This window comes from Hyperolius riggenbachi, chromosome 8 (assembly GCF_040937935.1).
Source record: "Hyperolius riggenbachi isolate aHypRig1 chromosome 8, aHypRig1.pri, whole genome shotgun sequence".
NCBI lineage: Eukaryota > Metazoa > Chordata > Amphibia > Anura > Hyperoliidae > Hyperolius > Hyperolius riggenbachi.
Window position 1 is genome coordinate 233,187,071 of NC_090653.1, and position 26,871 is coordinate 233,213,941.

Genomic DNA, 26,871 nt, shown 5'->3' on the forward strand with positions numbered 1-26,871 from the left:
GAGTGGGGAAGCATTAGAATCTAACAAGTTTACCTTGCTAATCCTCCTTTCCTATTCTGCCGCCTGATTCCCCCACCAACCCCAGGGCTCCTGAGCTTCTGGGAACTTCCTCAGGTCTCCCTCAAAATGTATTGTGGTCCTCAGGGCCCCCGCAGAGTTTTCAGCAGTGTATTTTCAGTGTATGTGCATTTTTTTCACCTATCCTAGCTGGCGCTCCTCCATTTTTCACTGCATTCCCTTCTTTATCCTTACCGGGGCGCCTCTCCTCCATGACCTGGCACGTTATTAGGTTATTACTGAGAAGATGCAGCCAGTGGGGATGAAGACAGGAATGCAGGGAGTAATGAAGGAGTGTCCCAACTCAGGCAAGTGGTGAGTTGCTACACTTCTGAAAACTTTGAAGGGGACCACAATGAATTTGGGAGGAGACCTAGAGGGCCTGGTAGCTGGCTTGGGGCGCTGGGGGCAACTGCCCAGGTTGCCCCAACAGGCTTCCCCAACCTGTTTGAGAGGATGTGTGCCCTTGACTAATTTTACTTCTAGGAACTGTGCCTGTTTCTACTGAGTTCCCCTACCTGGTGACTGGATATTAGTATCGTGAACTTCCAACAGATTTTCATCAATTCGACAACTGTTAGACGCATTTTCTGAAACATCTCATAAAGGTGCTAAGATCAATAATGTAGTATATGTGCATTATTCATCATCGTCATTTTCAAACATGTGAAGAATATTTTAAAAGTTTAATGGTCCTTTAAGACTTCATTGTAATTCTAAACAGTCATAAGTAAAAGGGAAAAAAACACATAATCCTTCTGATACCCATAAAGTTATCTAAAAGTGATCCAAAATAAATAAGGATTTTGGCGGTTTTATGTGAAGATTTGAGTCAAAAGGGGCTTGTCCTTACTAAACAGAACCATGTCGCTGGTATATAACCCATGCCTGGAGATATCAGACACAGGTTGCAAATCCCGAAATCTGCGCACCATACCGTCACTCTGCCCAGGAGCAGATCGTGATAGCCCAAACAGGATCTCCTAGGCCAATGCGAGAACAGCCTGTCCTTCACCACAATCAAAGCAAAAAAAAATGCGGAACTGCTTTATTTTTTGGGGGATATAACCATCCTCAGGATATTTTCCCGGAAAAAAGGAAAAGGGAAAAAAAAAACATAAGGAAGGGCACACAGATGCTGTTGGCCTTTTTTTTTTCTTCTTTTTTTCTGGCAGGTGTGGTGATAGAAGCCACATGTCACTGAAAGCCAACGTGGTTTAAATGTATTATACTGTGAGGGAGAGAGAGGGGAGGAGGAGGTAAGAGAGCTGAGCTTCTATGCTGTCTGCAAGGAAATTACAAACCTCACACACAAAACCCTGGAGCAGTCAGAGGCTGAGTCCAGTCACTCAGACTAAGGGGTGCAGTAGGGTGGGTGCCTCCTCCTCCTCCTCAACACACAAGAATTAGAAGTCAAGAGGAAAGAGACTTGTGAAACAATCAACTCCTCTGGAGAACGGGACAGTTACTTTTGGAAACTTTTTTTTTAAAAAAATAGACGTTTAGAGCATTTGTCCGGGAGGAAGTCATTATTTGAGCCCAAAAGGAAGAAAACAAGGTAAAATCTAAAGCCTTCTCCTTTATCTATCCCAGGGAAAAGTTTTTTTTAACATAGCAACAGCAAGCAATAGTTTCTTTGCTTGGATACCATGTTAAGGTTTATTGCAATGACTTGAAAAAAGGTGTTATCAGGAGGGTATAGTGTCAGTTGATAAAAGTATATTTTCTGCTTGTTGCAGTGGTTATTTACAAATGTACAGATCTTTTGAGGCTTGTGGCAATCAGATTGGCCATTAGGAAGATAAGGCACCTGTAAATGTTCTATCTGGCTCAGGGAATATTGTTTCAGTACACAAACTAGTTTTCCCCTCTCCGTAGGATGGTAGCATCACTCTTGCTGCAAGTCTCTACTACTTGATGCTTGCCTTTCCCTGATTGGCTAGGGAGTGCCGTGCACAAAACTGCCTACAAAGAAAGAGGAAAGTACAAAGACTATAAATGCATAAATACTGTACAGGCAACCATACACTATACAATTTCTGAAGAATCTGATAATGCAATTGAAAGAAGTGGTCATTTAGTGGAATCACATATTGACTCACACCACAAACAGCACCTGATTTAGCGAAGATGTTTGATCTGGTAATGATCAAAGTCTGACATTTATAACGGTTTTTTCACTATTCGATGCAACGCAAGTCTATCAATTCTCCACCGATTGATCAAAAATGTTCTGCCAATGTTTTCAATCGACCCCACTCTCTAATCAGTTTGAAGTTGTCGTTTTGTTTCTAGGGAAGAAAAACATTTGGACACATGGGGCTTGATTCACAGAAGTGTGATAACTGCTATCACGGCAGTTATCATGCGATCTGCCAAACGCGAAGGTTTGCATGCGTAAAGGATTACGTTCGCGTGTAAATGAAGGTTTGCGCGTGATTACGTGTGCGTTTCACATGCATGATCAAGTGAAAACCTTTGTTTATCATGCAGCGTAAGATCGTGTGATAACTGCCGTGATAGCAGTTATCACGCAGTTATCACGCTTTTCTGAATCAAGCCCATTGGGTCTTAATGACTGGATTTGCAATTGATTGCTGCTGTAAGAGAGTATGTGGCCACTTTAACCTACAGCAGCCAATCAGAGATCTTAGGAACTCACATGTTGATTGGTTGCTATAGGTTACAGCATTGAACACGTTGCTTATTGCCTTGAGGAATGTGATTTTGGAGGCAGGCAAGCATTGCTTGTGATCGCTGGGAGTGGTATGGAGTAATATTGATGAACGTGTCACAGTGAGAATAGAAGTTTGCAGTAAACTTCCTAACAATGCATAGACTTGCCTGACAATCACTCCGCACTACTCTACTGTTCTGTTCCTCCAAAGTTTTAATTTGAATTGATAATTGGCATTATGCGGTATTCTTCTCCTCCTGAAATTAACTGAAGACTTGCCTGTGAACGTGCGCTGAAGATGTTTCATCCTGCGATATTATACTTCTTTGTCATTTGCAGGATGTTTTAATTGTAACGGATGTAGATGTCTAATAGTGACAATTTGCAGAGCCTTAGAGAGTTTTTTTTGTTAATAGGATTTACCCCAGCTGTGTTCATTGGTATGCGTTGTGTGGATTAATACAAAACTTTCTAAGCAGCACTTGAGCTGAATGGACGGCGAAGATAGTAGCCGGAACATCTTGAATGTATGAATGAGACAGCATTGGGAGTTGAGGACCAGCTAGCGCAGTCTCCAGTTACCGCCTGCGGAGAAGCCTTAGGATAGCAGCCAGGCTTGACATATTCTCAGTTTTGTGTTGGAAGGGCGGATGCTGCGCAGATACCCGCATCACTGATCGCCAGTTGATCTGGGATAGATTACCTACAGGCTCTTGCTTATTTTTTTTTGTTTCTAGTGTCAGTCCTTTACTGCATCAGGGGTGTCAGAGTTTATTAACAAAGACATGCTTGGTTAGGATTTGATAAATGACTGCGTTTAGGCTAATTTCAGCTTGTATGGTGTGGCTGCAGAAACAAAACGAGCCCAGAAGCAGACCAGCTTACCCATAGGAAGCAAGAAGAGGGCATCTGTTAAATTGCAGTAGCCCAGGGCAACCAATGAAAATGGTGTAAAAGATGATGATAATCTAAGATCATTCTCACGGCTAAAGTGGGGATTGGTGAATTGGGCGGGATGCTCTTCAGTGCATTTGTTCTGCCTCAAACTAGTCTGTTTTTATCTTTTTCTAAATTCATTCGACATGGATGCAAACACATACATAATACAGCCATTTACACATTTATTTGTAGTGGAGAGCAGATCTATTCTCCATAATGGAATTCAGCCAATACTGGGAACCCAACCCGCATTCTCTTGCCAATCAGTAATAGCATCTTTGGATCCTTCTCAGATACTGACTGGAGGTCAGTGAGGGGTGGGGAGCGGCCCACAGTGTTGTCTTCAAGGGGTCCCTTTTTTAAACTAATGTACGAGCTCTGGCTGGGGGGTGTGTTGCTTAGATTTACTCATTGTTGTACTCATTAGTCCTGAACAGTCAGGGTCAAAATCACTATATTTGTCATTTAAGCAAACTAGGCTTATTCATAGGCCTGTTCCTGTTAAAGCAACCCCCCAAAAAGATCTTTGTTACTCACCTAAAATTACAGATTGCTCAGCAAGCTCATGGTGAACCGGAACTCCTAGGAGTGTGTAAGGGTTAGCCCTCTTACACAAATGCTATGGAAAACAGAAATTTGCCTTCTGACAGAAGGTATTTGCAATAATTCAGGTTGGAGTGAGTATATGAGGTGAAGCAATGGTCAGAAGTGCTGATTTCCAATTTCGGGGGAAATTCCGATTTCTGCCAATGCTGATTACCGATTTTAGGGATTTCTGATTCCGATTTCCAATTCCCGAGGAGTCTTTTTTTTTTTTGTCACACTTTCATTTAAAAAGAGCTGTAAACATATGTCAGTGCTTCACTAAGTCATAGCCCAAGTCTGGGAAAAGATATCTCTCATCCAATAATTCCCTTGCACCAGAAGAGTAGGAATATATGTTTACAGAAAGACTCATACGCACCTTAAACTTGAGCTAAGCTGTGGTGACCACATGACCATTGCTGCTTTGTTGTAGCTATATTAAGTTGCTCTAGAAGGGCGGGTATCACTGAGACGTGGACATAAATAATCAGGGTAGGATTTCTAGAAATGCCATGAAAGCACGGGCCTTGGGTGGCTGCTGCTCAAGGTGGTAGTTGGACATGGAAAAGCAGTTGTTGAATATGTAAAAAAAAAATCCAAATGGAAAACAGAGGCTCCAAATGGGGAGCAACATATGTACATGAAAGAAGGGGGTTGCTGTACATGGATGTTGCATTCAAGGACTCCCAAGGCGAAAATAAACTAATGAAATAAACTATTGTATCTATCTTGCTTCTCCTAAAAATGACTTTTTAAATGACCTTTAAAAGGATACCCAAGGTGACATGTGACATGATTATAGACATGGGTATGTACAGTGCCTAGCACACAAATAACTATGCTGTGTTCCTTTTTTTCTTTCTCTGCCTGAAAGAGTTAAATATCAGGCATGTAAGTGGCTGACTCAGTCCTGACAGGAAGTGACTACAGTGTGACCCTCACTGATAAGAAATTCCAACTATAAAACACTTTCCTAGCAGAAAATGGCTTCTGAGACCAGGAAAGAGATAAAAAAGGTGAATAGTTCATACATTTTAGCTCTGGCATACTTCAATGAATGTGTCATTGAGAAAACACAATTAAAACATAAAAAAACTGGAATATCTTAAAAATTCATTTTTAGGAGAAGGAAGATGGATACAATTGTTTATTTCATTATTTTTGCCTCGGGTGTCCTTTAGGTTGCACTTCTTCGGTACTCTCTATATAATAGGAACCACCTAGATATTTCCCTTCTTTAGCAGCATTTAGCTGAACAAAGAAGGAACCTCATGTAATTCCTTTTCTACACCTGCACTAACTGGGTAATCAATGGCAATTTGGCGCCGCATCCATCAGTTTCTATTTGGAAAACTGTAGATAGGCTACAATTCTATGAACAAATATTTTCCCAGATCGATGGAATTAACATTCTGCCTGCCTTATAAGACATTTATTGAATATTTCTACAAAGTCAGCCAAGCTCCATCAATCGAAAGAAAAGTTTAATTTTTTTTATACAACTGATAAACAAAAACAATGGCCAATTTGACTGCATCATGTTTGGGCATTGTTATCATGTGTTATCACTACAATCTCCATTTCTTTGACTTTTGACTTGAGACTGGCTATATTGTTAAATGAAGTGAACTGTGAATAAGAAAACAAGACTCTATGCTTGTAGTAAGCAATTCATCCCTGGTCTCTAGCTGCAAACTTTCCCTGTATACTCAGCTGCTACGTACGCTAAAATGTACATTAACATTCCAAAGCACGGGTTCCTGCCAGGAAATTTTATGCATATGGAAAGTAACTATTTGAAAGCCAAGGATTACTTATCAGTCAGGCAGATCTTATCAGTAGAGCTTGAACAGCCTAAAGGTATATACACACACGTCAGATTTGCGCAAACGACCCGTCATTTGGACGTCCAAACGACCGGTCGTTTGGACGTCAAATTGGGCGTGTGTACAGTCTGTCGTTCAGCTGATAAGAGCGGACTTGAACGATCCGCCAAGCGGAACGACAGACTGTACACACGCCCGATTTGACGTCCGAACGACCGGTCATTTGGACGTCCAAATGACGGGTCGTTTGCGCAAATCTGACATGTGTATGTACCTTAAAGGGTACCAGAGATGTACCCTAGCTGAGAAAATGAAAAAAAACATACCTGATCGATCCCACGCCCCCGTCCACCGCTGCCCGCAACTACGAGAACGGGCTCTCGCCGTTGACGTCATCGGAGCCAGCTACGCGGGAGAAGTGCGCCCTCTACGTATTTCTCCATACACTGCTGCAGAGATACGCAAAGAGCGCACCTCTGCTACGCTTAGACTGGCTCCAACTGACGGAACAGCGGGGAGCCGGTTCTCGTAGCTGCGGGCAGAGGAGGATGGCGGCGTGGGATTCGATCAGCGCGTATGGGGCTGTAGGAAGCCCCGGGTATGTATAAAATCTTTATTTTTTCAGCTCTGGTTCCCTTTACGTAATACTAAGTACAAACGCTATATTAAACTCAGCCTGGTGGGCAATGAAGACCACCTAGATGCCACCAAAAGATCCGTCAAGCCCAGCGACCCTGAGCGTATTGTTCTCCCACTCACCCTGCATGTCGCGCGTCACTTTGTCACACTCACACCCCATGCATCACCCCTCCTCCCTCCATAACAGACGTGTCGCTAGCCTCCAGGATAGCAATGCCACTGTACAGGCTCAGCCTGTTACCCATGAGATTGAGTACACTTTATGCCTCATACAGATCCACATTCAATTGCCAGGCAATCTTTTGTTGAAAACCAGCCCAGGCACATGAAAATAAATCAGCCATTGATGGTTCTTAAGGTGCATACACATGTAGCATTTCTGTCACCCACAGGAATTGGGATTCGATTCCAAAAGGTATAACAAGCATAGAGTTTTGCCAGCAGGCTCTCCCCCGCGTGGTTTCCTGGTCTATCTGCCCAGCCGTGACCCCACTGTCCTCCAGCCTGCTATTCCAACGTGCCTCGGTTCATCTAGGAAGCCATCTGAGACTCTTCCCTGTCGATTTTGCCAAAGCATCACGTGACTCATCAGGGGCTACCAGTAGCCCCTGATGAGTTACGTGATGCTGTGACGAAATCAATAGGGAAGAGTCTCAGGGGGAATATATCAAAAGGCAACCATGCACAGGAGAGCTGAGTAGTCACTGGGGGAGTGCATCAAACCAAAAAGATTGATTGTAAATCCAGCAGGTAGAAAAAGAGGGCTGTGCACATCCCTTGATAATCCCTTTTTAATTGTTAGAATCTAAATAAAAGTGACGTTTTATCAAGGGATATGCACAGCCCTCTTTTTCTACCTGCTGGATTTAAGAGTCTCAGGGGGACACTTATCAAGAGTAAGAAGTTTTGAATCAGGATGATACCATTTATTGGCTAACTTAGAGATGGATAAACAGTGAGCTTTCGACTTATAAAAAGCCTTCGTCGGACTGGTTCCTGACCAAAACTGAAAAACACAGCTTATATACACTGACATACAGAGGAGAAACATTTTTTAGCAAACATAAATGTAATTAGATGCTTTAACTGTTACTGAGGAGGCTTTCCCAGGCATCCTATCTAAATTGATAAGATCAATAGAATCCTCAACATGACATAAAGCAGACTCTGGTGATGAAGAGACATCGTAAATTCCGAATTCAAATGGTAACTGGCCTGGTTACATGCATGGGCGTCCGCACATATGGCAAAACCGGGCATCTGCCCGAGCCTGGCCGCCCGCTGCCCCCCCCTGGCCGCGTGCCCGTGCAGCCAGCAGGAGGGGAACACGCAGAGAAGAGAGAGAGCGCTATGGGCACAGTGGGGAAGGGCGGACGTCTCCCCCCCCTTCCCTCACCTTAGGGGTCTCTCTCTCCCTCGCTGTCCCCTCCGGAATGAAGTGTGCAGCGGCTGGCAGCGGTGGGCGGAACTTACCTCCTCTCGCTCCTGCGCCGGAAGTTCTGGTGCCGCACTCTGGTCTGGATCAGGCCAGAGTAGCGGCTAATCCATCCGGCGCGTGCGACGAGAGGAGGTAAGTTCCGCCCACCGCTGCCAGCCGCTGCACACTTCATTCCGGACTCCGGAGGGGAGAGCGAGAGAGGGAGGGAGAGCCCCCTAAGGTGAGTGCCCATAGCTCTCCCTCTTCTCTCCGCTGCTCCCCTCCTCCTGCACACATGGCCACTTTTTCTGGGGACATATCCCCCTGGCTACATATACCGGGACATATACCCCTGCCTACATATACTGGGACATATACCCCTGCCTACATATACTGTCTGGGACATATACCCCTGCCTACATATACTGTCTGGGACATATACCCCTGCCTACATATACTGTCTGGGACATATACCCCTGCCTACATATACTGGGACATATACCCCTGCCTACATATACCCCTGCCTACATATACTGTCTGGGACATATACCCCTGCCTACATATACTGTCTGGGACATATACCCCTGCCTACATATACTGGGACATATACCCCTGCCTACATATACTGTCTGGGACATATACCCCTGCCTACATATACTGTCTGGGACATATACCCCTGCCTACATATACTGTCTGGGACATATACCCCTGCCTACATATACTGTCTGGGACATATACCCCTGCCTACATATACTGTCTGGGACATATACCCCTGCCTACATATACCCCTGCCTACATATACTGTCTGGGACATATACCCCTGCCTACATATACTGGGACATATACCCCCTGCCTACATATACTGGGACATATACCCGTGCCTACATATACTGGGCACATATACCCCTGGCTACCTGTTCTGGGGACATCTCTACCCCTGGCTACCAGTTCTGGGGACATCTATACCGCTGGCCACCTATTCTGGGGACACCTATAGACCTGGGGCTACCTATTTTTGGGGAACCACTGCTGTCAGATTGAGTGTATTTTGGGGAACTGCTGCCAGGTGAGAGGTGTCTACATATTAAGGGGGCATTCTGCCTATTTATGTGAAAAGCTGTCTATTTATGTGCCTCATGACTGCTGAATTTGTCTTGTTGCGGGCCTCATGGTTACTGACTTTGTCTTGTTGGGGGCCTCATGATTTGTTGGGGGCCTCAAGATTGCTGAATTTGTCTTGTTGGGGGCCTCATGATTGCTGAATTTGTCTTGTTGGGGGCCTCATGATTGCTGAATTTGTCTTGTTGGGGGCCTCATGATTGCTGAGTTGGTCATGTTGGGGGCCTCATGATTGCTGAATTTGTCTTGATGGGGGGGGCCTCATGATTGCTGAATTTGTCTTGTTGGGGGTCACATGATTGCTAACTGCGAGACTATGGAAAAAGCTGAATCATCATCATATGAGACAATAGCATTAAACCTACTTTTTCTGCTTTTTAAAACAGAAAATGAAACTGGGAGGTTCTAAAAAAAATGAATAATTTTTTTCAGGAGTACGATGGATGAAATTGTTTATCTTCACAGTTTATTTTCAACTTAATTTTCCATAATGTTCATGTATGAGTTAAAACGTTTGTATTTAGTTTAAATTGCTGTTGGCACTTTGTGATAGTAAAGTGACTTTGCAGTTTGGACACTCGACCTCCAAAAGGTTCGCCACCATTGTCCTAATCTAATGTCCCACCATTGCTTAGTTCATGTAAACTTGTCTCCACCCACGACCACACCCACATTCTGGTTCATGACCACACCCATTTTTCGGCGCGGCGCGCTACGCGCGCCGCATGACGTAGCTCCATTTTTTGGCGCGCTACGCGCGCCACACAACACCAGCCCAAATTTTTAACTCCCCACTTTTTGCCCCCCCCTGGAAAATTTTCTGCGGACGCCCATGGTTACATGCACCATTAATTCTAAGCTTAAAAGAATTGTGGCATTTCAAGCCAGCACATGAAAGCAAATAAAATGAATAGTGCCAGTGAATTCCATCTTACACAGCATATGGCACAAAAATGAATGAAAAGATAGAAAAATTTAAATTAAAAGAATTGTGGCATTTAAAACCCATCGTACCAGCACAAGAAGTTAGAGTCCTTGTTTAAACCATCTTCTACAGTTTTGAACCAATGTATAAACTTAGTTTCTTGTGTTAGTCTCATGTTTCCCGATTTGAAGCCACCCATTAATACAGTGACGCGAAAATCGCTTAAACTGTGTCCAGGTAAACAAGAGTGTGTTGGTATTGGGAGATCAGTATATTTTGCAATATCCTTTTTCCTGCTGTTAATAGTGGATCTGTGGTGTGTCATGCGATCACGCAGTGGTTGACTTGTTTCTCCCACATAAATTCCTTTGGGGCATTTTGCACACATGATCACGTATACCACATTAGATGAGTCGCAGGAAAAGGTGCCTTGTACTTTGTATTCCTGTTGTGTACCCGGTATTAGTATCCTGTCAGTGGAATGGATGTGTTTACAGGTCCCACACTTTTACTTTTTCCCTCGGCAGGGGAATGTTCCATTCTGTTCTGGCCTATTTAAGGCACTCCTCACTATCATCTGCTTAAGATTGGGTGGCTGTCGGAACGCTAGGAGGGGAGGTTCAGGGAATATCTTTTTCAGTCTCTGATCCTTGTGTAGAACAGGATGAAGTTCTTTTGCAATCTTTCTTAAGATTTCCAGGCGTGGGTTGTAGGTTACTACCAGTGGGACACGGCTCTCTTCCTGGCTCTGCTTGTACTCCAGGAGCTGAGTCCTAGGGATGTTGTTAGCTTTCTTGATTTGGGTCTCAGCCATTAGAGGATTGTATCCCTGTTTTATGAAATTCTTCTTCAGGTAACCCAGGTGTTTGTCTTTGTCATCCTTGTCAGAACAGATCCGATTGCATCTTATTGCCTGGCTGTAAATTATGGAATTCTTTATATGTTTGGGGTGGAAACTGTCATACCTGAGGTATGTGGGACGATCCGTCGGTTTGCGGTACATGGACGTTTGTAAGCTGTTCTCTCTGATGTATATGTGTCAAGAAAGTTAATCTCCCTGTGAGAGTAGCTCAATTTCAGGTTGATTGTGGGATGGAAGGCATTGAAGTTCCTGTGAAATTGGATAAGATCCTCCTCACTTCCAGACCAGATGATCAAGATGTCGTCGATAAAACGGCTAGTGGGCCATGGGTTTTATATGACAAGTATTCAGGTATTCTTCTTCAATCTTCTAAATCTTCAATTTATCAAGAGTGTCTGAGACAAAATCTTAGTAGGATTTTAGAAATCTGTGCAGAATTGACTCAGACATCCTAAGAAATCACTAGATAGTGCAGATTCCTTCTTAAACTGTTAGGAATAGGAGGTGCTAGGAAGGTCTCTCGGGCAGTGCAGTGTGTGAGGGAAATTGCTGTTGCCGAGGTAACCAATACATCTGCTGCCAGCAGGCTCTGAGTGAGGGGAGAGGAGCCCTTCACAAATCACATCTACTCTGCACTGCTGCACTATATGGAGAACTGCTATGAGGCACTTCTTAATCTGCAGCAGCTTAGGGATGGATTTGCACTTTTTTAACTGTAGTGCAGCTCTAGAAATGCACACTAAACTGCTGCTATTACGTAGGAATTAAGAAGTTTCTTACTATCATGCAGAACAGTTCCTCTGCTGGTTAGAATAGTTTTAGAAGAAAAAAACTGCCGGTAATGCTTTGATAAATCTGGCCCTCAGACTCTATAGCTTCTATTCCAACGTGCCTCGGTTCATCTAGGACACCATCTGAGATTCTTCCCTCTCGAGAGCACAGAGTGGCAGGCCTGGATTTACCTCAAAGGAGCTTATAGGCACAGATGTAATGGAACCCTAGACTTCACCCTCCATGAACCTGTATAAACCCTCGCTGACCCGCACCGCAAGTGTGCTGGCTGTCACTTCTCACTTACTTCCCCTGCCCCTCATAGGTAGCTACAGGTGCCCCTTAGTATTAGGTAGCCAGAAGTACACTCAGTATTAAGTAGCTAGAGGTGGCTCTGACTGAGGTAAGATCTCATCAGTGGAAAGAGCTGGGTGAGTAACCTCTCATTTATACTCTCAGCAGGACTCTGCATAGGGAAGGAGAGAGGGAGTCACTCTGGGAGGGGAGTGAGCTGCCTTTCCACCATCAGGCACCTGTAGGCACCTGCCTACAGTGCCTTATGGTAAATCCGGTCCTGCAAAGAGGGCAGGGTGATATGGACAACAATACTGTCGGCTTGGGCTTAGCTAAAGCGATCCACCAGTCCGGATATCTTGTTGATCCATTGGAGAAAGTACACTGCCTGGCCACCTCTGCTAAGAACCATCTACCATGTGTACAAGAAGACTTTAGGCACAACAAACAATTTATCTTGTGGGATTTGTTCAAGCAATTATTATTCATATGAGATTGTATGAACAAATACAGTTAGATCTTCCCATAAACTTTGAACAAACATCTCCAGTCTGTTGTTGCTGTATATACAGAATTGTAGGATGTATGTGTAGCTTAAAAGGGAACCTTAACGCAAAAAAAAAACATGAGTTTCACTTACCTGGGGCATCTACCAGCCCCCTGCAGCCATCCTGTGCCCTCGCAGTCACTCATGGCTCCTCCGGTCCCCCGCTGCCAGCTAGTTTAGTTTTTGCCGACTGGGAGTCGGCCGGCCGTCATACGTACCTTTTTACGCATTCCTGCTGGTGCAGGAAGCTATCGCGGACAGTAACAAGTACATTTTACGCATTACAGGTGCAATGCGTAAAAATTTTATGTACTTGTTAATGTCCGCGATAGCTTCCTGCACACACGGGTATGCATAAAAAGGTACGCATGGCGGCCGGCCGACTCCCAGTCAGGAAAAACGAAACTAGCTGGCAGCGGGGGACCAGAGGAGCCATGAGTGACTGCGCAGGTACAGGTTGGCTGCAGGGGGCTGGTAGATGCCCCAGGTAAGTGAAACTCATGTTTTTTTTTAGTTAAGGTTCCCTTTAAGAATTCACACTTTTGGTTTATCCAAGGCAATAGAAAATTGATCCACAAACCCAGAACATTATTTGGAGTGGAGTTTTTGGTTACCTTAGTCAACAGATTCTCTGTCCACTACTGTAAAGGCCCGTACCCACTACCTGATTTTTACGCTGATTCTTCCAATAAACGATCCACGATCTCAGGGGTACAGGCACGCAATTACATGAACACCATTTGGCGACGAGCAGCAATAACGACGACCATGATAAAAGATTGGATCTTTAAGATTGTTCACGCCTGTCATGTGCCGTCACGTGTTCCCGCAGGTTGGAAAATGGATCAGGGAACCTCTTTCTTCGGAAGGCGTTGCTGTGAGGTTCCCCTGATCCATCGTCAGGTGACAATTCAGCTTTAGAAGAAGGTGGCAATCTCCCAAAGTGCAGTCTCCATCCCCTCATCACATCTGCCTCTACAGCAGATAGTGTTTTTAAAGTAAATGTTAAGTAAGAAAAAAACAAAAAACAGATACTTACCTATGGAGAGGGAAGGCTCCTGCTCCTATAGAGCCTTCACTGCTCCTCTCACGGTTCCCTCATTCCAGTGCTGTCACCCCTGTTAGCAGCATCCAACCAACCGGTCGAATACTGCTCTGTGTCGCTACGAGAGGCTTCGGAAGTCTTTGGGTGCCCGAGTGCTCCTGAAGACGGGTGGCTCTGCACTGTGCCTCCAGGAGTGTGCTCTTAGTAAAGCTCATGCAGGCGCAGTACGGAGCCGCCCGTCTTTGGAAGCACTCGAGCTCCCGAAGACTTCCAAAGCCTCCCGTGGTGGGATATTGGAACAGGGTGATAGTGCCGGAATGAGGGGACCATGAGAGAAGCGGTAAGGCTCTATAGGACCAAGAGCCTTACCTATCTATAGGTGAGTATCGTTTTTTTGTTTGATTGTTCTTCACTGAACATTAGCTTTAAAATAACAGGATTTTCACAAACACACTGATCTCAGCTTCATGGGCTGTCAAGACTCCTGCTTATTGGATTTGACATTAGGGTGAATACAATAAGGGGTGAGACGGTTCACTAGGGTGGGTGCCACCCAGAACGGTAACTTAAAGTGTCAACCAGTGGTATAGGGATCCCCATAGCAGCTCTAGCAGCCACTGCGTGTATATTATTACCTGTAATAGGATACAGTTAGGACACAAGGCAATCTGGGGTCAACTTGTTGGGCAATTCATTGTTTTGATTGATTTTCTGATGATAAGCTATTGGTCAGGAATGCCATGGCAATGTGAGCATGAGCAAGATGGCATTTCCAAGGGACTTACAAGTTCAAAATGACCTCATTGGTTTTGGAATGTGATAAATAATGATGCAACATGTCCACTGATCAATATTTGCCATGATTTCTACTCACTCAACAACCAATAAAACAATTGTTTATTGGTCACTTTACTTACAGTATATCGCTCTGCAGAAGAATATGGTTTTTAAAATAAAACTATAACAAAAAAAAGCAATATCAACATGTCCTGCAGATCACATAAATAAGTTATATGTCTCTCAAGTAAAAGAAATAGACCGCATCTGCATGTCTCCAAGTAACATAATTAGGCAGCTTGACCCCAAACAACATAATTAGGCATAATGACCTCCAAATAACATAATTAGGCCACCTAGGGCCATATGCAATTCACTTTTTCTCCTGAGTTTTCTCCTAGGTGATATTTTTACAACTTGTCATAAAATGCCTTTAAAGTCACCAGCAAGCAAGAAAATACTCAAAATAAATTTGATAGTACTATTTCACCTACTTTTGGGTACTTTTTCAATTGTAAAATGCTGAAAATTTAGTTTACAGAGAAGATGACAATTATCTCATAGGAGATAACTCAGGTGAAAAAAAATAATTGCATATGGCCCCTAATATCTGTCTCCCCAAACATCAGTTAGACAGCCTGACCCCAAACAACATAATTGGGTAGCATCTCACCAGTTAGTGACCTTTCCCTGATAAATTGCTCCCAGCTTGCCCTGAATGGGATGACGGCAGACTTGTATCTCCTAGGGATGCTGCAACCCCAACCTGATCTGTTGGTCTCCTTCTCTACCTTTGTCTAATTATTGAGTATTTGTAAGTGCTAGAAGACACTGCTTGGATATGCGAGTGTGTGCAGGCATTCCATCCAATATACCAGGCCAGATCTGGAGCAGTAAGAGCAGACCCACTAAAACTCTGCCAGGTATCATCCCCTCTGGTGGTGACACTGAGGCAGTCCACACCTACCACATCTCCCTAGCAATGCCATTGAGGTATTGATAAGGATTAGGTATAGTTTAGGAGGGATACTGTCATGGGTTAGAGCTTGGATGGCTCAGCTTTATTGGCTAGCGTTGAAAGATAACAGGGTTAGGTGTTGGGAAAGGGTTTTTAGCAGGAAATGGGTTAATGTTGAGGAAGAGAGGTTGGACATCAGCTAAGGTCTAATAACAGGGCTAGGTATCTAAAAAAGATTTACATCAATGGGAAGAAGGTTAGGAGTCCGGAAAAGGTTGGCATTAAAAGGCAGGGTAAGGGCTAGGTGTTGAGGTGGTGGCGGAGAGGGGGGGTGGGGTGTTGGAAGGTGGCCTGGGTGTAGTATCGTAATGAGTGACTAAATGATGGGGACAAGACAAAAAAAAGAATTGCTAAAAAAAAAACCTACATAATGGAAGGCAGCAAAAGGACTCAAATTAACAATGCTCAAATCAAACACACTCAGGCTTACGCCTGTCATGAACTACACCATTTACATGACATACGGCAGTCATGTACAGTAGTAAGAATAAAGGAAGGTAAAAGCTTGGGGTTTTACTTTTCACAGTAGGAGACAGAGTAATAGTTTAATCCCCTTGAATTTAAATAAACTGGTTTAAGGTGAAAGGTGAAACTCTATTCAGAAAATCTGCACCAATGCTCAGTGGTGCATTGTTAACCAGTTCACCCCCAAGGGTTTTTACCCTAACGGACCAGAGCAATTTTCACCTGTCAGTGCTCCTCCCTTTTATTCCCTAATAACTTTAATACTACTTATCACAGGAAAATGATCTATACCTCGTTTTTTCACCATCAATTAGGCTTTCTATAGGTAGTACATTTTGCTTTTTTTATTCTAAATGCGTTTTAATGTGAAAAATACAAAAATAATGGAAAAAAATAATTATTTCTCAGTTTTCAGCCATTATAGTTTTAAAATTAAACATTCTCCTGTGGATAAAACCAACACATTTTATTTGCCCAGTTGTCCCGATTATTAAACCATTTAAATTATGTCCCTATCACAATGTATAGCGACAATATATTATTTTGAAATATAGGTGTTATTTTTCTTCTTTTTGTTTGTTCTGGCTATAATTACAAGCCCCTATGTAATAAAGTAAAATTAATTTCCCCTCATAAAATATAGAGGGGGGGGGGGGGGGGGGGGTTGGAAGTGTAATTTATTAATTTTATTAAGATTGTGTATGTACATAGTATGTATGTGCCTGTATGTGTGATATACTTTTTGGCCACAAGATGGTGCTAGTGAACACTCTCCAGTTATAGGAAGTGATCACTTTTTTTTTTTTACATTTTGTTAACTGTGATAGTTTCCTGACTTTGTGAATGGACGTGGCCGCTGTCCGCGGTCATGTCCATTCACTCCAGGCATTGCAATTGGGTAGAGGACCGCTCGGTCCTCTTCCCCAATCACTTAGCACAGGATCCCAATGAAAACGGCGGTGGTAGCAATGCGCACATGTGCGGATCGGCAGCGGGAACGCGTGACGTATTAAAACGTCATGTTGCCGTTAACAGGCTAAAGCATGACGTTTTAATACGTGCCATTGTCATTAAATGGTTAAGTACAACCCCCTACATGTTTCGCCACTAGATGTGCCTCATCCCTAATAAGCGCCACACTCATTTTTAGCTTGTGTTTGTGATGCCCTTCTTCCTGAGTAATCCATCCTGTGAAGTTTGGACTTCACTGTTTGCCTGTTTGACCTTGGATTGACTCTTCATTGCAACCACACTACTTTCAAGAGGACCTTATAGGTAGATATAACCATTTGGTGTCTGCAGCAACTGTTAGACCTCACACAGGAACCTGAAATTTGCTTGTAAACTAAAATGACACTGTGCAACCAAGACAGCAACAGAGGATGACTCAAGTAGAGGAACATTTGGTTCAATTTTTTTTTTTACACTCAACACTTCATACATCACATTTTATTTTGCATACCCCTGTTCTGTCCATTAAAAAAGTGAAATCATCTCAAGATTACACAGGGAGAACATAAAGGTTTCTGCCCTGGAGTCTGCATTGGCTCTCTGTAATGGCCCCATCACAATTTGTTTGTAAACATGATTTAATCAGTGAACATTAGCAGAGAGCAGCAATGTGGGAGGTCTATGCTAGTGAAGTCATCACACACACCTCCCTGCAACGAGTAAGCGCCTTATACTCCACCGCAGACTTTTAGCCACAAAGCGAAATATTGGCCAAAACCACTTACAAAGGAAGCAGTCTTTCTACTTATTTACAGTCTTTTATATGGACAAAGGGACTTTTCTAAGTAATAGTTGTTCATTTGCAATACTGACGATGATTAATCAAAGGGTCATTCCATTTATTAGTCATCCCAGTGATTCATAAAGAGTAACTCTCTCCATGGTTTGCTTAAAGTAGATCAGAGATAAACTTGTACTTATTGCATAATTGTGTTCGTTTCATATAGTTTATAGGGCATTCCTCAAGCCAAATACTTTTTTGTTTTAATACTCTAATTCCCTATAAACTAAACAAGCCTCGCCCACAGCTTTTCACAGTGCCTTGACACTGTAGCAAGGGCTTATGGGAGCTCAGTCTGGGCAGGAGGAGGAGGAGGTTACTAGCCAGAGATTTCAGAGGCAGAGGGGAGGAGGAGAGGGGACTGAATTTACACACAGGCAAGCTGATAGCATCTCCAGCCCTCAGACTGTGATAATGTGACAAACAGAACATGGCTGCCCTCATTGTATTACAGGAATAAATAATCATAAACTTTTGAAGCTGATTGCAGCTAGATATGCTGTGTAAACTATCTAAACTTTAGGTAAGATTTATAGACAAGTTACTTGTTATAGTTAGCTTTTCATCTCAGATCCGCTTTAAAGGGAATCTAAAGTGAGCTAAGAAATAAAACATTAGCAGCACAGATATTGCTTCCAGTAAAGGAAGAGTTAAGAACATTGTTGTTATCTATGCAAAAGAGCTTATCTGAGCTCCATGACCAAAAAAGTCGTGGACAGCACTGTCTTTTGAAGCTCTTCTCTCAAATGTCTCTCATTTGTCTCTTGTTTGTTTATGGTTTTCCTATAGAGGAAAGTTCAAGAGGTAATTAGCTCTGCTCTGTGATATCATTTAAAATGCTGAGTGTAATGTGTAAACTGCACATATTAGAGAATGATGCAATGTTATCTAAAAAAAAAGCTGTATAAGTGAAAATAAAAATATGAGACTTTTTTCTTTGCTCCGTTTTTTTTTTTATATTCTTCAGTGTCACTTTAAAGGGAACTGAAGTAAGAGGTATATGGAGGCTGCCATATTTATTTCCTTTTAATCAATACCAGTTGCCTGGCAGCCCTGCTGATCCTCTGCCTCTAATACTATTAGCCATAGCCCCTGAACAAGCATGCACCAGATCAGGTGTTTCAGACTTTAAAGTTAGATCTGACAAGACTAGCTGCATGCTTGTTTCTGGTGTTATTCAGATACTACTGCAGAGAAATAGACCAGCAGGGCTGCCAGGCAACTGGTATTGATTAAAAGGAAATAAATATGGCAGCCTCCGTATACCTCTTACTTCAGTTCCCCTTTAAGCATCTTCCTTGTGATAGTGATACATAGGGAACTGTACTCAAATGCAGCATCTGCAGGACAAAGTATAATGTATCCTGGCAGTCATGTACAGTATCTCACAAACGTGAGTACACTATTTATGTAAATATTTTATTATATCTTTCAGGGGCGTAACTAGACTTAATAGGGCCCCCTGCAAAAATGATAGCATGAGTCCCCTTTTGTCCCTGAACCCCATGGGATTGGGAGCTGGCGAATGGCAGGAGTGAAGCAGCCTCTGGAAGCAGGAAAAAGTTGCACACGCTCCTGCACACGGTTTTCGTGAGCGAATGGGGAGGGTTTTTTTGCTAATTGGCACTTGCGGTTGAGGAAAAGGAGGTGGATGGGCCCCCAAAGCCTCTGGGCCCCGCTGCGATGGCAGTGGTCGCGAGGGTGATTGCTACGCCCATGATATCTTTTGATGGGACAACACTGAAGATAGGACATTGTGATAGAATATAGAGTAGTCAGTGTACAGCTTGCAAACTCAACACTAGGGATGCTCATTCGGATCCTGCCTTGAAATTTCTGCATTTCTGATCAGAAGCAGGCGTTTAGGGAGGGTTAACTTACCCAGGCTTCTGTCTTCTTCCGCTTTCAATTGCGTCCCACATCATGATGTCACATGACTACCACGCTTCTTCCTACCAGGTGGAACCGTGGTAGTCACATGACGCGACGTGGGATACAATTGAAGGCGGAAGAAGACAGAAGCCTGGGTAAGTTAACCCTCCCTCACCTGCCTGCTCAGGTGCACTTTATCATCTCTATAGACCCCCACCCCCAGTGGATTTTGCCACTAAACAATGGTCCGTTTCTTCACTAGTGTGAAGAAACAATCCATTCTCTCATTGCCCCCAATGCAGGGCTTCCTCTCCCGTTTCCGGTCTGCTGAGCTCAGCGGTCCGGAAAAATCGGTGCAACAGCAAACTTGTGGTCCGTTCACGGGAACATACGGAATGGATCTGTTAGAATGGACAGATGTGAACAGTTCCATAGATTAACTTTCGATCCGTTCGCATTTGTTTCATTTGTACATATCCGTTCCGCAAACAGACAGTTTTTTAACGCAAGAGTGAAATGGGCCTAAGAGTCTACTATTACTTTTCTGACCCCAAAGGACCAGTAACTAGATTCACACACACCGGAATTGTAGTAAGTAACCGTGAGAGAAAACTCTCCTTGCCATTGAAGTAAACCAGGACAGGAAATTGACCATAGATAAGTATAAACATTTCCATTTTCCTGTTGATTACATAACAGCATATCTGTGGGATACTGAATGCTGTTAATAAAAAAATATTTTTTATTCAACAGACAGCAGAGTAGAGCACTCACACATCGGTTGTGTTGCAGAATAATTCTGGTTGTCATTTCCCTGCCCATACAACACTATTTAGCTAAGGAGCTGTTCTCATGTCTGCATTGCAACCGATCATGTTACTCTAACACGCTGCATGCAGGCTTTAAATGAATGTGTATGGTGCATGTACAGTGTCCATTGCAGTTCACACACATTATAATGTGTGTTATGCAACATACATAGGGCACGATCCTATTTGTTTTTTCTCCTAAGGTTTCTACTAGGAGATACTTTTTCAGCTACTGTTTAAAATAACTTGTGCTCTCTGCAATTAAAAAAGTGCCAAAAAGTAGGTGAAAAAAGTACTGTCAAAAGTATTTTCTTGCTTGTTGGTGGCTTAAAAAGCATTTTATTTATTGTGTAAAAATATGACCTCGGAGAAAACTTGGGAGAAAAAGTGAGTTGGATCAGGTCCAATTATGTGAATCCAGCCTTAACCTCATTAGCGGTAACGCAGTACTACACACGGGGTAGCCGCCGCGGAGGATCACATGGCCCCAGGGCGATTTTTTTTTTAAATGGTGCCATACGCTTTAGCTAGTGGTTCGCTAGCTAAGCGTATGCTAAAAATTTCTCCGGTCCCCCACGATTGCCCGCAATAGCTTCCGGTATACATACCCCCCAGCATTCCCACACCGGCGCAGCTGCCCAATCGGCTCCAGGCTTCACTATGACGGCGATCGGGATTGCGGATGACGTCATCTCCGATCGTCATCATAGCAACGCCGGAAGCCGATCGAGAAACTGCGCTTTTCGTGGGATCGTGGCAAGGTATGTATAGCCCGTGGCGATCGGCGGGCATGGGGGGGAGCGGAGCAACTTTGGACATACGCTTAGCTAGCGAAATGCTAGCTAAAGCGTTTAAAAAAAAGTAGGAACAAAAAACCTCCTTGCGGACGCAGCCTCAGAAACTGCGTACCGCCTAGGGGGTTAATGAGACTTTTCTTCCACTGCGTACGGTAAATAAAGCAAGTTCACCTTGTAACTGGATATGAACATAGTTTTAGAAGATCAGTTTGCTAGTTCACTAACTGTTTCTGGTGAAAGAAAGATGGCACGCCCCTCATGGAGTGAGCCATAAGCCCACATGCAATTCACTGTTTCTCCTGAGTAATATTCTCACACCTGGTCAATAATATGCCTTTTAAACCCCCAGCACTCAAAAAATACGCAAGATAATTTTGATAGTAAATTTTCACCCTTTTTTTTTTCTGACCCGAGAGTCAAACTCATGACCTCAGGCTTCACAGGCAGAGGCAGTACCTCTTGACTTTTCCAGCTGACTATCTTCCATTTAAAATATCTTTTCAGCACTTTGCAACTAAAAAAGTACCAAAAAATAGGTACAAAATAATATAAATATTATTATGAGTATTTTCTTGTTTGTAAATGGTTTAAAGGGTTTTTATTGACAAGGTGTGAAAATATCATCTAGGAGGAAAGCCAGGAGAAAAGGTGAATTGCATATGGGCCATAATGTCTATTGAAGGACATGCCCCGATAGATCTGTTGAGTAGCCATATGGATATTTCTAGCCATAATGCATCAGTTCTAGAAGAAGCAGCTGTCCTTCCCTGTCATTAATAGTAATCCATCCAGTAATTAGGAAGTGTTAGAGCAAATAGGAAACCAGAACGAAAGGGAAAAGTATCTCTTTAGAGGCAAATTATCAAGTCATGGGTCCAATGGGGTCATCGGGTGAGCTAGATCCAAAAGTATGCTGCCATGAAGTCAGCAGCTACTAGTGTTGTTGCAAAAGGGGGCCCTTAGACCTAGAGGGTTCACATGGGGTTCTTCTCAAGTATCTGCATGGGTCTTTATTGGTGCTATACTGGTAATGATTATTTGTACATGTGCTTTGAATAGTGATAGTCATTAACAAACCATCCCTCTTCCTCCACCTAATTGTCTCTCACACAGCAGAGGCATAGCTATGGGGGAGGGGAAATGGGGGCGTATATACCAAGGCAAAGCACTGTGACGGTGCTCAGCGTGGCCTCTGCACCCCCACATGCGTAAGAGGCAGGGCCGGCCCGAGGCAGAGGTGAGAGAGGCTCCAGCCTCAGGGCGCAGTGTAGGAGGGGGCGCACCACTCACTCGACTATCATTCCCCTATTGTGTTTGAAGCAGAGAGATATAAGAAAAGGATATACATGGCAGTGACGGCAAGCCAGAAAACTAGAGATAAAGGTGTTGGGGGCCCTGGGGTGCCTCTTAGTCTAATAGAAATCGGTGTGTGACGGCTGGGGTGGGAGGAATGGGGGGTGCACTTTGGTGTCTCAGCCTTGGGTGCTGGAGGACCTTGTCCTGGCTCTGGTAAGAGGCAATTTGCTGCTGCCCGAAGTGCCCCACTTCTCTTCCTCTCTCCCTCTGCAGAGAGGTATGAAAACATAACAGCAGAAGAGTCATCAGCTCCAACGTTCTGGCAATGACGTCATCTCACTTCTTCAGCATGCCCAGCATTCTCTCCTTGGTAACATCTGCATCATGTGACAAGAGATGCCATTGTTACCAAGGAGAGATTATGTCATCGCCAGAATGTTGAAACCAGTGAGTCTTTTGCTGTTATTACACATCTGGCTATCTAAAGGTGGGTACATCTGGCAATTTGAACGGGGAAGGGGGTACATTTGGCTATCTATACGGGGGAATGGAGCACATCTGGCTACCTAAAACGCATTTGTACATTTGGTTCCACCCATGACCACGCCCAAATTCTGATGCATGCCCACACCCATTTTTTTGTGCATGACTGTTCAGGGGGGGGGGGGGGGGCGGCGAAAAACTCTTCATCCCCAGGTGCTGAAAACCCTAGCTTTGCCTCTGTCACTCACCACACAGTGTTTGTTGGTCTGTATCTTGTGATTATCCTACATATACTGTACTAGGGGACAAGGGGTGGGGCAGTGTAAAGTTTGCACTGTGGCTCATCATGGCTCCGTAGTTATGCCACTCCATTTATCCACTGTTCCTCACAAGGGATGAATTGAAGACATTTTTTTCACATAACCTACCTTGACCTGTCTGGTTCCTGAAAATAATAATTATTATTATTATTTATTTATTATTATTTAGTATTTATATAGCGCCAACATATTATGCAGCGCTGTACAGTGTGTGTGTATATATATATATATATATATATATATATATATATGTATATATATATATATATATATATATATATATGTCTTGTCACTAACTGTCCCTCAAAGGAGCTCACAATCTAATCCCTACCATTGCCATATGTCTATATTATGTAGTGTAAGTACTGTAGTCTAGGGCCAATTTTAGAGGGAGCCAATTAACTTATCCGTATGTTTTTGGAATGTGGGAGGAAAACGGAGAGCCCGGAGGAAACCCACGCAGACACGGAGAAAACATACAAACTCTTTGCAGATAGTGCCCTGGCTGGGATTCGAACCAGGGACCCAGCGCTGCAAGGCGCGAGAGCTAACCACTACGCCACCGTGCTGCTGATAATGGTATCTATGAGGATGGGGAGTGCTGATATTTCAGTTCTCTATCTGTCAAGTAAAGATCACGAGGCAGCATATTGAATTGTCTCACTGTAAGTGAATCTGGATGCCAAGGGCAACAACAACAGTTTTCCTTCAGCCATTTTCCTTACAGGATGTGATCGTGTGACAGAGAAGAGGAACTTATATCAGAGACAGCCAACATCTGTTTATCCAGCTGTGTAACTTCAACTTCCAGCATCTGCTGCCAAAAGTTGTAATCCCAAAGTTACATAAAGTCACACAGAGGAATTCATTTTCAAAACTAAAGGGAATAAAATGGATGATGGTGTTTCCCATGGCAACCCGTAACCCATTTCCCTTTATGGACCAGAGCAATTTTCACATTTCAGCGCTCCTCCCTTTCATTCGCCAATAACTTTATCACTACTTATCACAACAAAATTATCTATTAGGCTTTCTTTGGGTGGTACATTTTGCTAAGAATTAAATTATTGTAACTGCATTTTAATAGGAATAATGACAAAAAAAAAAAAAACATTCATTATTTCTCAGTCTTCGCCCACTATAGTTTTAAAATGAAATGTGCTAATGTGTAAAACCAACACATTTTATTTGCCCATTTGTCCTGGTTATAACAACGTTTAAAATATGTCCCTAGTACAATGTATAAGGGACAATATTTTATTTGGAAATAAATGGTGTGTTTTTTCAGTTTTGTGTCCCTCACTAATTACAAGCCCTTATTTGCAAAAATAATAGTAATATATACCCCCTTTTTTTTAAATGTCACTTTTTTTATATACAAGTGTTTTATTATGGTAAATATGGGAGAGTGAGGGTATTAAGTGGTTAAATTAATTGGGAATTTTATTTATTTTTATTTCATTTTATGAACAGCAGGAATAGTGTGTGTATGTTTACTTTCACTTTGTCAATGACCACCGGCATCTCATTAATGTCGGTGATCATTGATCACAGCAGGCACTGTGTTCCCATTCATTGATTAGCGGCGACGAGAATGCATGTGGGAGCATGCACGGGTATGCATGTGGGCAATCGCAGCAAGATACATATATCTACGCCCCTGGGACTTTAGATGAAGTCCTGCAGGGCATAGATATACTGCCTGTGGGACGCCAACCAGTTAAAGAGCCAACTCAGCCTCCCATTTTTTATGCATTTGATAGTAAACTTACATTAATTAGCAATTAACGTTTTGAGCTGTGTTCTGTGGGTCCATTGTATCCAAAGTAAATGGGGCCACTCGGCTCCACTGCTTCAAGTATCATTACACTAATCTGCTGTTGGTGAGTGCAGTGTTGGTGACTGGGATCACCAGGCAGTGGCGGTGAGAAACAGTGTGCACTGCTTTACACTATGGAATGTGTGAATAAATCCTACCTTTGCAGTGTTACCCTTTCAGCAGTGCTTGCTTTGATAAATGAAACAGCAGAAAGTTCATAAGCCAAAATGAATTACATACCTCCCAATTTTTTGCGATAAGAAGGAGGGACACCTTTAAGACACACCCCTGCCACAACTCTAATAACGCACACTGCGAAGAATTCATTAAAAAAAGATGAACTTTTATCATTCAAACCACACTAGTCCTTTCTGTCATCAGTAGTTTCTGTCATATTAACATTCAAAAATAATAAATATATAAATGGAAAGGATGAGAATACAAATAAACACAACTGTCAGTAGAAAAATGCATATATTTGCATAAATATGTACATCAGTCCAAAAAGAGGGAGAAATTAAGAAGAAAGAGGGACAGAGGTATTTGGTTCCCAAAGAGAGACTGTCTCTCTGAAAAAGGGAAGGTTGGGAGCTATGGAATTTCTTTCTGGTACAAGGAACTTGAACCTCTGCAGTGGAACAAAAGCTGGCCCAGGGTGGCCATACATTATACATGAATTTTTTGGCTTTTCCTGATCGCCTGTATGGAAAAATCAAATATTTTTCTTTTTTCTTTGAGAAATGTGTTTTTTTAAAACATTTTTTATCAGGGACACTGCTAGGATCCTGGGAGTTTCGGGGCAACTGTGGGCACCAAGTGAGAGTCAATGGCACCATGGCAAAAGTGGGCATGTCCATACACTGAGAAAGTGGGTGTTGTCATGGGTGGGGCCAAATAAACATAAACCTAGCAGCGGTGTAGCTTATATTTCATAAATAGGCCTGCGGCCCTGACTCTTGATATTTATTGAGCGCAGCATGCGTCTAAATTTCTCCTCCTTGCTGATAATTGCAATGTGTTTTTTTGTTTCTTAAGTGGCCATGGTGGATAATTCTGATTAGTTGGATAGATCATACTTTTCTCAGTTTATAGGCCCAACCCATATTTTTGATCACCGTTTTCTTAAAAACCTAGCACAGGTGTGTGATACAATGGTAATATTTTTTAAAATTAATCAGAAAATTCGATCATGATTCTTGAATCGAACAAAAATTGTATTGTATAATAATTGTATTGTATGTGGCCACCTTCAAGGTGAGTGAGTGAGCAGGAGGCATGGCCGTGCCTAGAAAAACAATACCCAACTACATAGGGTTATGGCTGGATTTTCTATAAGGCACTGTAGGCATGTGCCTACAGGCGCCTTATGTGGGAGAGGCGGCCTGTGTTCAGGGGCTGAGTTTATGGCACCAGAACTCCTGTGCCTACAGTTCTCTGAGTTGTAAATCCGGCCCTGCATAGGGTACATAAGCCATCACCTAGCGGGATGCTGCATCAGGGGGGCTTCACATGGAAGGAGGGTCTGCTGCACATGAAAGAGTGGCTGGTCCCTAAAGTTATGGGGCTGCAATGCTATAAGAGCTCTGTATCATGACTCAAATTAAGTACACATGTGAGATAAAGGTCTTTGAAAAATGATCAGCCAATAATTTTTATATAAAATAGTTTGTCAAAGACCTCCAAAGATAGCGACCAAAGATATTTGTCTCCCAATCTTTCA

General features: G+C 43.1%; 1 protein-coding gene across 1 annotated transcript in view; it reads left to right on the plus strand.

The window, feature by feature from the left end:
• Positions 1–1,340: 1,340 nt before the first annotated feature.
• The window catches only part of BGN (biglycan), a 208,927-nt gene continuing 183,396 nt past the window's right edge, over positions 1,341–26,871 (plus strand). Inside the window, exon 1 of the mRNA XM_068248334.1 lies at positions 1,341–1,615. The gene's annotated coding sequence lies outside the window, so the exon portion shown is untranslated. The remainder of the gene's footprint in view (positions 1,616–26,871) is intronic.